This window comes from Saccoglossus kowalevskii, chromosome 6 (assembly GCF_978046115.1).
Source record: "Saccoglossus kowalevskii chromosome 6, keSacKowa6.1, whole genome shotgun sequence".
Classification (NCBI taxonomy): domain Eukaryota; kingdom Metazoa; phylum Hemichordata; class Enteropneusta; family Harrimaniidae; genus Saccoglossus; species Saccoglossus kowalevskii.
The window spans coordinates 12,823,672-12,835,561 of record NC_140646.1 but is presented as its reverse complement, the minus strand read 5'-3'; the positions used below and the strand labels follow the sequence as shown (position 1 = coordinate 12,835,561).

General features: G+C 44.6%; 8 non-coding genes across 8 annotated transcripts; all 8 read right to left on the bottom strand.

Annotated features, from left to right (window-relative positions):
• Positions 1-1,919: 1,919 nt before the first annotated feature.
• On the bottom strand, positions 1,920-1,993 carry TRNAN-GUU (transfer RNA asparagine (anticodon GUU)). The gene has a single exon. It is a non-coding gene; the product is annotated as a tRNA-Asn (tRNA).
• A 1,737-nt stretch (positions 1,994-3,730) lies between these two features.
• TRNAN-GUU (transfer RNA asparagine (anticodon GUU)) lies at positions 3,731-3,804 on the bottom strand. The gene has a single exon. It is a non-coding gene; the product is annotated as a tRNA-Asn (tRNA).
• Positions 3,805-4,935: 1,131 nt separating this feature from the next.
• On the bottom strand, positions 4,936-5,009 carry TRNAN-GUU (transfer RNA asparagine (anticodon GUU)). The gene has a single exon. It is a non-coding gene; the product is annotated as a tRNA-Asn (tRNA).
• A 3,240-nt stretch (positions 5,010-8,249) lies between these two features.
• On the bottom strand, positions 8,250-8,323 carry TRNAN-GUU (transfer RNA asparagine (anticodon GUU)). Its single transcript has one exon. It is a non-coding gene; the product is annotated as a tRNA-Asn (tRNA).
• Positions 8,324-8,399: 76 nt separating this feature from the next.
• Positions 8,400-8,473, bottom strand: TRNAN-GUU (transfer RNA asparagine (anticodon GUU)). The gene has a single exon. It is a non-coding gene; the product is annotated as a tRNA-Asn (tRNA).
• Positions 8,474-9,286: 813 nt separating this feature from the next.
• TRNAN-GUU (transfer RNA asparagine (anticodon GUU)) lies at positions 9,287-9,360 on the bottom strand. Its single transcript has one exon. It is a non-coding gene; the product is annotated as a tRNA-Asn (tRNA).
• Positions 9,361-10,036: 676 nt separating this feature from the next.
• Positions 10,037-10,110, bottom strand: TRNAN-AUU (transfer RNA asparagine (anticodon AUU)). The gene has a single exon. It is a non-coding gene; the product is annotated as a tRNA-Asn (tRNA).
• Positions 10,111-11,386: 1,276 nt separating this feature from the next.
• Positions 11,387-11,460, bottom strand: TRNAN-GUU (transfer RNA asparagine (anticodon GUU)). The gene has a single exon. It is a non-coding gene; the product is annotated as a tRNA-Asn (tRNA).
• Positions 11,461-11,890: the final 430 nt, after the last annotated feature.

Here is an 11,890-nt window from a genome sequence, read left to right as displayed (position 1 = left end):
AACAGCCAAACGCGCTAACCGATTGCGCTACAGACACTGCGACATTGGTGTTATTTTGCATTCATATCGCGAATCCACACATGAGAAGTTGTGTTTTAATAAATACTTGTACTTCGTCCATGGGTGGGCTTGAACAAGCAACCTTTCGGTTAACAGCCGAACGCGCTAACCGATTGCGCTACAGACACTGCGACATTGGTGTTATGTTGCATTCATATCGCGAATCCACACATGAGAAAATGTGTGTAATAAAAACTTCTACTTCGTCCATTGGTGGGCTTGAATCACCAACATTTCGGTTAACAGCCGAACGCGCTAACCGATTGCGCTACAGTCACTGCGACATTGGTGTTATGTTGCATTCATATCGCGAATTCACACATGAGAAATTGTGTGTAACAAAAACTTGTACTTCGTCCCTGTTTGGGCTTGAACCACCAACCTTTCGGTTAACAGCCGAACGCGCTAATCGATTGCGCCACAGAGACTACAACAATGGCGTTATGTTGTTTTCATATCGCGAATCCACACATGAGAATATGTGTGTAATAAAAACTTGTATTTCGTCCCTGGGTGGGCTTGAACCACCAAGCTTTCGGTTAACAGCCGAACGCGCTAACCGATTGCGCCACAGAGACTACAACATTGGTGTTATATTGTATTCATATCGCGAATCCTCACATGAGAAAATGTGTGTAATAAAAACTTCTACTTCGTCCCTGGGTGGGCTTGAATCACCAACCTTTCGGTTAACAGCCGAACGCGCTAACCGATTGCGCCACAGAGACTGTAACAATGGTGTTATGTTGTATTCATATCGCGAATCCACACATGAGAAAATCTGTGTAATAAAAACTTCTACTTCGTCCCTGGGTGGGCTTGAACCACCACCCTTTCGGTTAACATCCGAACGCGCTAACCGATTGCGCCACAGAGACTACAACAATGGTGTTATATTGTCTTCATATCGCGAATTCACACATGAGAAAATGTGTGTAATAAAAACTTGTACTTCGTCCCTGGGTGGGCTTGAACCACCAACCTTTTGGTTAACAGCCGAACGCGCTAACCGATGGCGATACAGACACTGCGACATTGGTGTTATGTTTTATTCATATCGCAAATTCACACATGAGAAAATGTGTGTAATAAAAACTTCTACTTCGTCCCTGGGTGGGCTTGAATCACCAACCTTTCGGTTAACAGCCGAACGAGCTAACCAAATGCGCCACAGAGACTGCAACCTTGGTGATATGTTGTGTTGTATTCATATCGCGAATCCACACATGAGAAAATGTGTGTAATAAAAACTTGTACTTCGTCCCTGGGTGGGCTTGAACCACAAACCTTTCGGTTAACAGCCAAACGCGCTAACCGATTGCGCTACAGACACTGCGACATTGGTGTTATTTTGCATTCATATCGCGAATCCACACATGAGAATTTGTGTGTAATACATACTTGTACTTCGATCATGGGTGGGCTTGAAAAACCAACCTTTCGGTTAACAGCCGAACGAGCTAACCGATTGCGCTACAGACACTGCGACATTGGTGTTATGTTGCATTCATATCGCGAATTCACACATGAGAAATTGTGTGTAACAAAAACTTGTACTTCGTCCCTGTTTGGGCTTGAACCACCAACCTTTCGGTTAACAGCCGAACGCGCTAATCGATTGCGCCACAGAGACTACAACAATGGCGTTATGTTGTTTTCATATCGCGAATCCACACATGAGAAAATGTGTGTAATAAAAACTTGTATTTCGTCCCTGGGTGGGCTTGAATCACCAACCTTTCGGTTAACAGCCGAACGCGCTAACCGATGGCGCTACAGACACTGCGACATTGGTGTTATGTTGTATTCATATCGCGAATTCACACATGAGAAAATGTGTGTAATAAAAACTTATACTTCGTCCCTGGGTGGGCTTGAACCACCAACCTTTCGGTTAACAGCCGAACGCGCTAACCGATTGCGCCACAGAGACTGTAACATTGGTGTTATGTTGTATTCATATCGCGAATTCACACATGAGAAAATGTGTGTAATAAAATCTTCTACTTCGTCCCTGGGTGGGCTTGAATCACCAACCTTTCGGTTAACAGCCGAACGCGCTAACCAAATGCGCCACAGAGACTGCAACCTTGGTGATATGTTGTGTTGTATTCATATCGCGAATCCACACATGAGAAAATGTGTGTAATAAAAACTTGTACTTCGTCCCTGGGTGGGCTTGAACCACCAACCTTTCGGTTAACAGCCAAACGCGCTAACCCATTGCGCTCCAGACTCTGCGACATTGGTGTTATGTTGTATTCATATCGCGAATTCACACGTGAGAAAATGTGTGTAATAAAAACTTGTACTTCGTCCCTGGGTGGGCTTGAACCACCAACCTTTCAGTTAACAGCCGAACGCGCTAACCGATTGCGCCACAGAGACTGTAACAATGGTGTTATGTTGTATTCATATCGCGAATCCACACATGAGAAAATGTGTGTAATAAAAACTTCTACTTCGTCCCTGGGTGGGCTTGAATCACCAACATTTCGGTTAACAGCCGAACGCGCTAACCGATTGCGCCACAGAGACTGTAACAATGGTGTTATGTTGTATTCATATCGCGAATCCACACATGAGAAAATGTGTGTAATAAAAACTTCTACTTCGTCCCTGGGTGGGCTTGAATCACCAACATTTCGGTTAACAGCCGAACGCGCTAACCGATTGCGCCCCAGAGACTACAACAATGGTGTTATATTGTATTCATATCGCGAATTCACACATGAGAAAATGTGTGTAACAAAAACTTCTACTTCGTCCCTGGGTGGGCTTGAATCACCAACCTTTTGGTTAACAGCCGAACGCGCTAACCGATGGCGATACAGACACTGCGACATTGGTGTTATGTTTTATTCATATCGCAAATTCACACATGAGAAAATGTGTGTAATAAAAACTTCTACTTCGTCCCTGGGTGGGCTTGAATCACCAACCTTTCGGTTAACAGCCGAACGCGCTAACCAAATGCGCCACAGAGACTGCAACCTTGGTGATATGTTGTGTTGTATTCATATCGCGAATCCACACATGAGAAAATGTGTGTAATAAAAACATGTACTTCGTCCCTGGGTGGGCTTGAACCACCAACCTTTCGGTTAACAGCCAAACGCGCTAACCGATTGCGCTACAGACACTGCGACATTGGTGTTATTTTGCATTCATATCGCGAATCCACACATGAGAAGTTGTGTTTTAATAAATACTTGTACTTCGTCCATGGGTGGGCTTGAACAAGCAACCTTTCGGTTAACAGCCGAACGCGCTAACCGATTGCGCTACAGACACTGCGACATTGGTGTTATGTTGCATTCATATCGCGAATTCACACATGAGAAAATGTGTGTAATAAAAACTTGTATTTCGTCCCTGGGTGGGCTTGAACCACCAAGCTTTCGGTTAACAGCCGAACGCGCTAACCGATTGCGCCACAGAGACTACAACATTGGTGTTATATTGTATTCATATCGCGAATCCTCACATGAGAAAATGTGTGTAATAAAAACTTCTACTTCGTCCCTGGGTGGGCTTGAATCACCAACCATTCGGTTAACAGCCGAACGCGCTAACCGATTGCGCCACAGAGACTGTAACAATGGTGTTATGTTGTATTCATATCGCGAATCCACACATGAGAAAATCTGTGTAATAAAAACTTCTACTTCGTCCCTGGGTGGGCTTGAACCACCACCCTTTCGGTTAACAGCCGAACGCGCTAACCGATTGCGCCACAGAGACTACAACAATGGTGTTATATTGTCTTCATATCGCGAATTCACGCATGAGAAAATGTGTGTAATAAAGACTTGTACTTCGTCCCTGGGTGGGCTTGAACCACCAACCTTTTGGTTAACAGCCGAACGCGCTAACCGATGGCGATACAGACACTGCGACATTGGTGTTATGTTTTATTCATATCGCAAATTCACACATGAGAAAATGTGTGTAATAAAAACTTCTACTTCGTCCCTGGGTGGGCTTGAATCACCAACCTTTCGGTTAACAGCCGAACGCGCTAACCAAATGCGCCACAGAGACTGCAACCTTGGTGATATGTTGTGTTGTATTCATATCGCGAATCCACACATGAGAATTTGTGTGTAATACATACTTGTACTTCGATCATGGGTGGGCTTGAACAACCAACCTTTCGGTTAACAGCCGAACGAGCTAACCGATTGCGCTACAGACACTGCGACATTGGTGTTATGTTGCATTCATATCGCGAATTCACACATGAGAAATTGTGTGTAACAAAAACTTGTACTTCGTCCCTGTTTGGGCTTGAACCACCAACCTTTCGGTTAACAGCCGAACGCGCTAATCGATTGCGCCACAGAGACTACAACAATGGCGTTATGTTGTTTTCATATCGCGAATCCACACATGAGAAAATGTGTGTAATAAAAACTTGTATTTCGTCCCTGGGTGGGCTTGAACCACCAAGCTTTCGTTTAACAGCTGAACGCGCTAACCGATTGCGCCACAGAGACTGCAACAATAGCGTTATATTGTATTCATATCGCGAAACCACACATGAGAAAATGTGTGTAATAAAAACTTCTAATTCGTCCCTGGGTGGGCTTCAATCACCAACCTTTCGGTTAACAGCCGAACGCGCTAACCGATGGCGCTACAGACACTGCGACATTGGAGTTATGTTGTATTCATATCGCGAATTCACACATGAGAAAATGTGTGTAATAAAAACTTATACTTCGTTCCTGGGTGGGCTTGAACAACCAACCTTTCGGTTAACAGCCGAACGCGCTAACCGATTGCGCCACAGAGACTGTAACATTGGTGTTATGTTGTATTCATATCGCGAATTCACACATGAGAAAATGTGTGTAATAAAAACTTATACTTCGTCCCTGGGTGGGCTTGAACCACCAACCTTTCGGTTAACAGCCGAACGCGCTAACCGATTGCGCCACAGAGACAACAACATTGGTGTTATGTTGTATTCATATCGCGAATCCACACATGAGAAAATGTGTGTAATAAAAATTTCTACTTCGTCCCTGGGTGGGCTTGAACCACCAACCTTACGATAACAGCCGATCGCGCTAACCGATTGCGCTACAGACACTACGACGTTGGTGTTATGTTGTATTCATATCGCGAATTCACATATGAGAAATTGTGTGTAACAAAAACTTGTACTTCGTTCCTGTTTGGGCTTGAACCACCAACCTTTCGGTTAACAGCCGCACGCGCTAACCAATTGCGACACAAAGACTGCAACCTTGGTGATATGTTGCGTTGAATTCATATCGCGAATCCACACATGAGAAAATGTGTTTAATAAAAACTTGTACTTCGTCCGTGAGTGGGCTTGAACCACCAAGCTTTCGTTTAACAGCCGAACGCTCTAACCGATTGCGCCACAGAGACTGCAACATTAGTGTTATATTGTATTCATATCGCGAATCCACACATGAGAAAATGTGTGTAATAAAAACTTCTACTTCGTCCCTGGGTGGGCTTGAACCACCAACCTTTCGGTTAACAGCCGAACGCACTAACCAATTGCGCCACAGAGACTGCAACCTTGGTGATATGTTGCGTTGTATTCATATCGCGAATCCACACCAAAAAAAATATGCGTAATAAAAACTTGTACTTCGTCCCTGGGTGGGCTTGAATCACCAACCTTACAGTTAACAGCCGAACGCGCTAACCGATGGCGCTACAGACACTGCGACATTGGTGTTATGTTGTATTCATATCGCGAATTCACACATGAGAAAATGTGTGTAATAAAAACTTGTATTTCGTCCCTGGGTGGGCTTGAACCACCAAGTTTTCGTTTAACAGCCGAACGCGCTAACCGATTGCGCCACAGAGACTGCAACAATGGCGTTATGTTGTATTCATATCGCGAATCCACACATGAGAAAATGTGTGTAATAAAAACTTCTACTTCGTCCCTGGGTGGGCTTGAACAACCAACCTTTCGGTTAACAGCCGACCGCGCTAACCGATGACGCTACAGACACTGCGACATTGGTGTTATGTTCTATTCATATCGCGAATTCACACATGACAAAATGTGTGTAATAAAAACTTCTACTTCGTCCCTGGGTGGGCTTGAACCACGAACCTTTCGGTTAACAGCCGAACGCGCTAACCGATTGCGCCACGGAGACTACAACATTGGTGTTATATTGTATTCATATCGCGAATCCTCACATGAGAAAATGTGTGTAATAAAAACTTCTACTTCGTCCCTGGGTGGGCTTGAATCACCAACCTTTCGGTTAACAGCCGAACGCGCGAACCGATGGCGCTACAGACTCTGCGACATTGGTGTTATGTTGTATTCATATCGCGAATTCACACATGAGAAAATGTGTGTAATAAAAACTTGTACTTCGTCCCTGGGTGGGCTTGAACCACCAACCTTTCAGTTAACAGCCGAACGCGCTAACCGATTGCGCCACAGAGACTGTAACAACGGTGTTATGTTGTATTCATATCGCGAATCCACACATGAGAAAATGTGTGTAATAAAAACTTCTACTTCGTCCCTGGGTGGGCTTGAATCACCAACATTTCGGTTAACAGCCGAACGCGCTAACCGATGGCGCTACAGACACTGCGACATTGGTGTTATGTTGTATTCATATCGCGAATCCACACATGAGAAAATGTGTGTAATAAAAACTTCTACTTCGTCCCTGGGTGGGCTTGAATCACCAACCTTTCGGTTAACAGCCGAACGCGCGAACCGATGGCGCAACAGACACTGCGACATTAGTGTTATATTGTATTCATATCGCGAATCCACACATGAGAAAATGTGTGTAATAAAAACTTCTACTTCGTCCCTGGGTGGGCTTGAATCACCAACCTTTCGGTTAACAGCCGAACGCACTAACCAATTGCGCCACAGAGACTGCAACCTTGGTGATATGTTGCGTTGTATTCATATCGCGAATCCACACATGAGAAAATGTGCGTAATAAAAACTTGTACTTCGTCCCTGGGTGGGCTTGAATCACCAACCTTACAGTTAACAGCCGAACGCGCTAACCGATGGCGCTACAGACACTGCGACATTGGTGTTATGTTGTATTCATATCGCGAATTCACACATGAGAAAATGTGTGTAATAAAAACTTGTATTTCGTCCCTGAGTGGGCTTGAACCACCAAGTTTTCGTTTAACAGCCGAACGCGCTAACCGATTGCGCCACAGAGACTGCAACAATGGCGTTATGTTGTATTCATATCGCGAATCCACACATGAGAAAATGTGTGTAATAAAAACTTCTACTTCGTCCCTGGGTGGGCTTGAACAACCAACCTTTCGGTTAACAGCCGACCGCGCTAACCGATGACGCTACAGACACTGCGACATTGGTGTTATGTTGTATTCATATCGCGAATTCACACATGACAAAATGTGTGTAATAAAAACTTCTACTTCGTCCCTGGGTGGGCTTGAACCACGAACCTTTCGGTTAACAGCCGAACGCGCTAACCGATTGCGCCACGGAGACTACAACATTGGTGTTATATTGTATTCATATCGCGAATCCTCACATGAGAAAATGTGTGTAATAAAAACTTCTACTTCGTCCCTGGGTGGGCTTGAATCACCAACCTTTCGGTTAACAGCCGAACGCGCGAACCGATGGCGCTACAGACTCTGCGACATTGGTGTTATGTTGTATTCATATCGCGAATTCACACATGAGAAAATGTGTGTAATAAAAACTTGTACTTCGTCCCTGGGTGGGCTTGAACCACCAACCTTTCAGTTAACAGCCGAACGCGCTAACCGATTGCGCCACAGAGACTGTAACAATGGTGGTATGTTGTATTCATATCGCGAATCCACACATGAGAAAATGTGTGTAATAAAAACTTCTACTTCGTCCCTGGGTGGGCTTGAATCACCAACATTTCGGTTAACAGCCGAACGCGCTAACCGATGGCGCTACAGACACTGCGACATTGGTGTTATGTTGTATTCATATCGCGAATCCACACATGAGAAAATGTGTGTAATAAAAACTTCTACTTTGTACCTGGGTGGGCTTGAATCACCAACCTTTCGGTTAACAGCCGAACGCGCGAACCGATGGCGCAACAGACACTGCGACATTGGTGTTATGTTTTATTCATATCGCGAATTCACACATGAGAAAATGTGTGTAATAAAAACTTGTACTTCGTCCCTGGGTGGGCTTGAACCACCAGCCTTTCGGTTAACAGCCGAACGCGCTAACCGATTGCGCCACAGAGACTGTAACAATGGTGTTATGTTGTATTCATATCGCGAATCCACACATGAGAAAATCTGTGTAATAAAAACTTCTACTTCGTCCCTGGGTGGGCTTGAACCACCAACCTTTCGGTTAACAGCCGAACGCGCTAACCGATTGCGCCACAGAGACTACAACAATGGTGTTATATTGTCTTCATATCGCGAATTCACACATGAGAAAATGTGTGTAATAAAAACTTGTACTTCGTCCCTGGGTGGGCTTGAACCACCAACCTTTCGGTTAACAGCCGAACGCGCTAACCGATGGCGCTACAGACACTGCGACATTGGTGTTATGTTTTATTCATATCGCAAATTCACACATGAGAAAATGTGTGTAATAATAACTTCTACTTCGTCCCTGGGTGGGCTTGAATCACCAACCTTTCGGTTAACAGCCGAACGCGCTAACCGATTGCGCTACAGACACTGCGACATTGGTGTTATTTTGCATTCATATCGCGAATTCACACATGAGAAATTGTGTGTATCAAAAACTTGTACTTCGTCCCTGTTTGGGCTTGAACCACCAAACTTTCGGTTAACAGCCGAACGCGCTAATCGATTGCGCCACAGAGACTACAACAAGGGCGTTATGTTGTATTCATATCGCGAATCCACACATGAGAAAATGTGTGTAATAAAAACTTGTATTTCGTCCCTGGGTGGGCTTGAACCACCAAGCTTTCGTTTAACAGCCGATTGCGCCACAGAGACTGCAACATTGGTGTTATGTTGTATTCATATCGCGAATTCACACATGAGAAAATGTGTGTAATAAAAACTTGTACTTCGTACCTGGGTGGGCTTGAACCACCAACCTTTCAGTTAACAGCCGAACGCGCTAACCGATTGCGCCACAAAGACTGTAACAATGGTGTTATGTTGTATTCATATCGCGAATCCACACATGAGAAAATCTGTGTAATAAAAACTTCTACTTCGTCCCTGGGTGGGCTTGAACCACCAACCTTTCGGTTAACAGCCGAACGCGCTAACCGATTGCGCCACAGAGACTACAAATTTGGTGTTATATTGTATTCATTTCGCGAATCCACACATGAGAAAATGTGTGTAATAAAAACTTCTACTTCGTCCCTGGGTGGTCTTGAATCACCAACCTTTCGGTTAACAGCCGAACGCGCTAACCGATTGCGCCACGGAGACTACAACAATGGTGTTATATTGTCTTCATATCGCGAATTCACACATGAGAAAATGTGTGTAATAAAAACTTGTACTTCGTCCCTGGGTGGGCTTGAACCACCAACCTTTTGGTTAACAGCCGAACGCGCTAACCGATGGCGCTACATACACTGCGACATTGGTGTTATGTTGTATTCATATCGCGAATTCACACATGAGAAAATGTGTGTAATAAAAACTTGTACTTCGTCCCTGGGTGGGCTTGAACCACCAACCTTTCGGTTAACAGCCAAACGCGCTAACCGATTGCGCTACAGACACTGCGACATTGGTGTTATTTTGCATTCATATCGCGAATCCACACATGAGAATTTGTGTGTAATAAAAACTTCTACTTCGTCCCTGGGTGGGCTTGAATCACCAACCTTTCGGTTAACAGCCGAACGCGCTAACCGATGGCGCTACAGACACTGCGACATTGGTGTTATGTTGTATTCATATCGCGAATTCACACATGAGAAAATGTGTGTAATAAAAACTTACAGTTCGTCCCTGGGTGGGCTTGCACCACCAACCTTTCGGTTAATAGCCGAACGCGCTAACCGATTGCGCCACAGAGACTACAACATTGGTGTTATATTGTATTCATATCGCGAATCCTCACATGAGAAAATGTGTGTAATAAAAACTTCTACTTCGTCCCTGGGTGGGCTTGAATCACCAACCTTTCGGTTAACAGCCGAACGCGCGAACCGATGGCGCTACAGACACTGCGACATTGGTGTTATGTTGTATTCATATCGCGAATCCACACATGAGAAATTGTGTGTAACAAAAACTTGTACTTCATTCCTGTTTGGGCTTGAACCACCAACCTTTCGGTTAACAGCCGAACGCGCTAACCGATTGCACCACAGAGACTACAACAATGGTGTTACATTGTCTTCATATCGCGAATTCACACATGAGAAAATGTGTGTAATAAAAACTTGTGCTTCGTCCCTGGGTGGGCTTGAACCACCAACCTTTTGGTTAACAGCCGAACGCGCTAACCGATGGCGCTACAGACACTGCGACATTGGTGTTATGTTGTATTCATATCGCAAATTCACACATGAGAAAATGTGTGTAATAAAAACTTCTACTTCGTCCCTGGGTGGGCTTGAATCACCAACCTTTCGATTAACAGCCAAACGCGCTAACCGATTGCGCTACAGACACTGCGACATTGGTGTTATTTTGCATTCATATCGCGAATCCACACATGAGAATTTGTGTGTAATAAAAACTTGTACTTCGTCCCTGGGTGGGCTTGAACAACCAACCTTTCGGTTAACAGCCGAACGCGCTAACCGATTGCGCTACAGACACTGCGACATTGGTGTTATGTTGCATTCATATCGCGAATTCACACATGAGAAATTGTGTGTATCAAAAACTTGTACTTCGTCCCTGTTTGGGCTTGAACCACCAACCTTTCGGTTAACAGCCGAACGCGCTAACCGATTGCGCTACAGACACTGCGACATTGGTGTTATGTTGCATTCATATCGCGAATTCACACATGAGAAATTGTGTGTATCAAAAACTTGTACTTCGTCCCTGTTTGGGCTTGAACCACCAACCTTTCGGTTAACAGCCGAACGCGCTAACCGATTGCGCCACAGAGACTACAACAATGGCGTTAAGTTGTAATCATATCGCGAATTCACACATGAGAAAATGTGTGTAATAAAAACTTGTACTTCGTACCTGGGTGGGCTTGAACCACCAACCTTTCAGTAAACAGCCGAACGCGCTAACCGATTGCGCCACAAAGACTGTAACAATGGTGTTATGTTGTATTCATATCGCGAATCCACACATGAGAAAATCTGTGTAATAAAAACTTCTACTTCGTCCCTGGGTGGGCTTGAACCACCAACCTTTCGGTTAACAGCCGAACGCGCTAACCGATTGCGCCACAGAGACTACAAATTTGGTGTTATATTGTATTCATTTCGCGAATCAACACATGAGAAAATGTGTGTAATAAAAACTTCTACTTCGTCCCTGGGTGGGCTTGAATCACCAACCTTTCGGTTAACAGCCGAACGCGCTAACCGATTGCGCCACAGAGACTACAACAATGGTGTTATATTGTCTTCATATCGCGAATTCACACATGAGAAAATGTGTGTAATAAAAACTTGTACTTCGTCCCTGGGTGGGCTTGAACCACCAACCTTTTGGTTAACAGCCGAACGCGCTAACCGATGGCGCTACAGACACTGCGACATTGGTGTTATGTTGTATTCATATCGTGAATTCACACATGAGAAAATGTGTGTAATAAAAACTTCTACTTCGTCCCTGGGTGGGCTTGAATCACCAACCTTTCGGTTAACAGCCGAACGCGCTA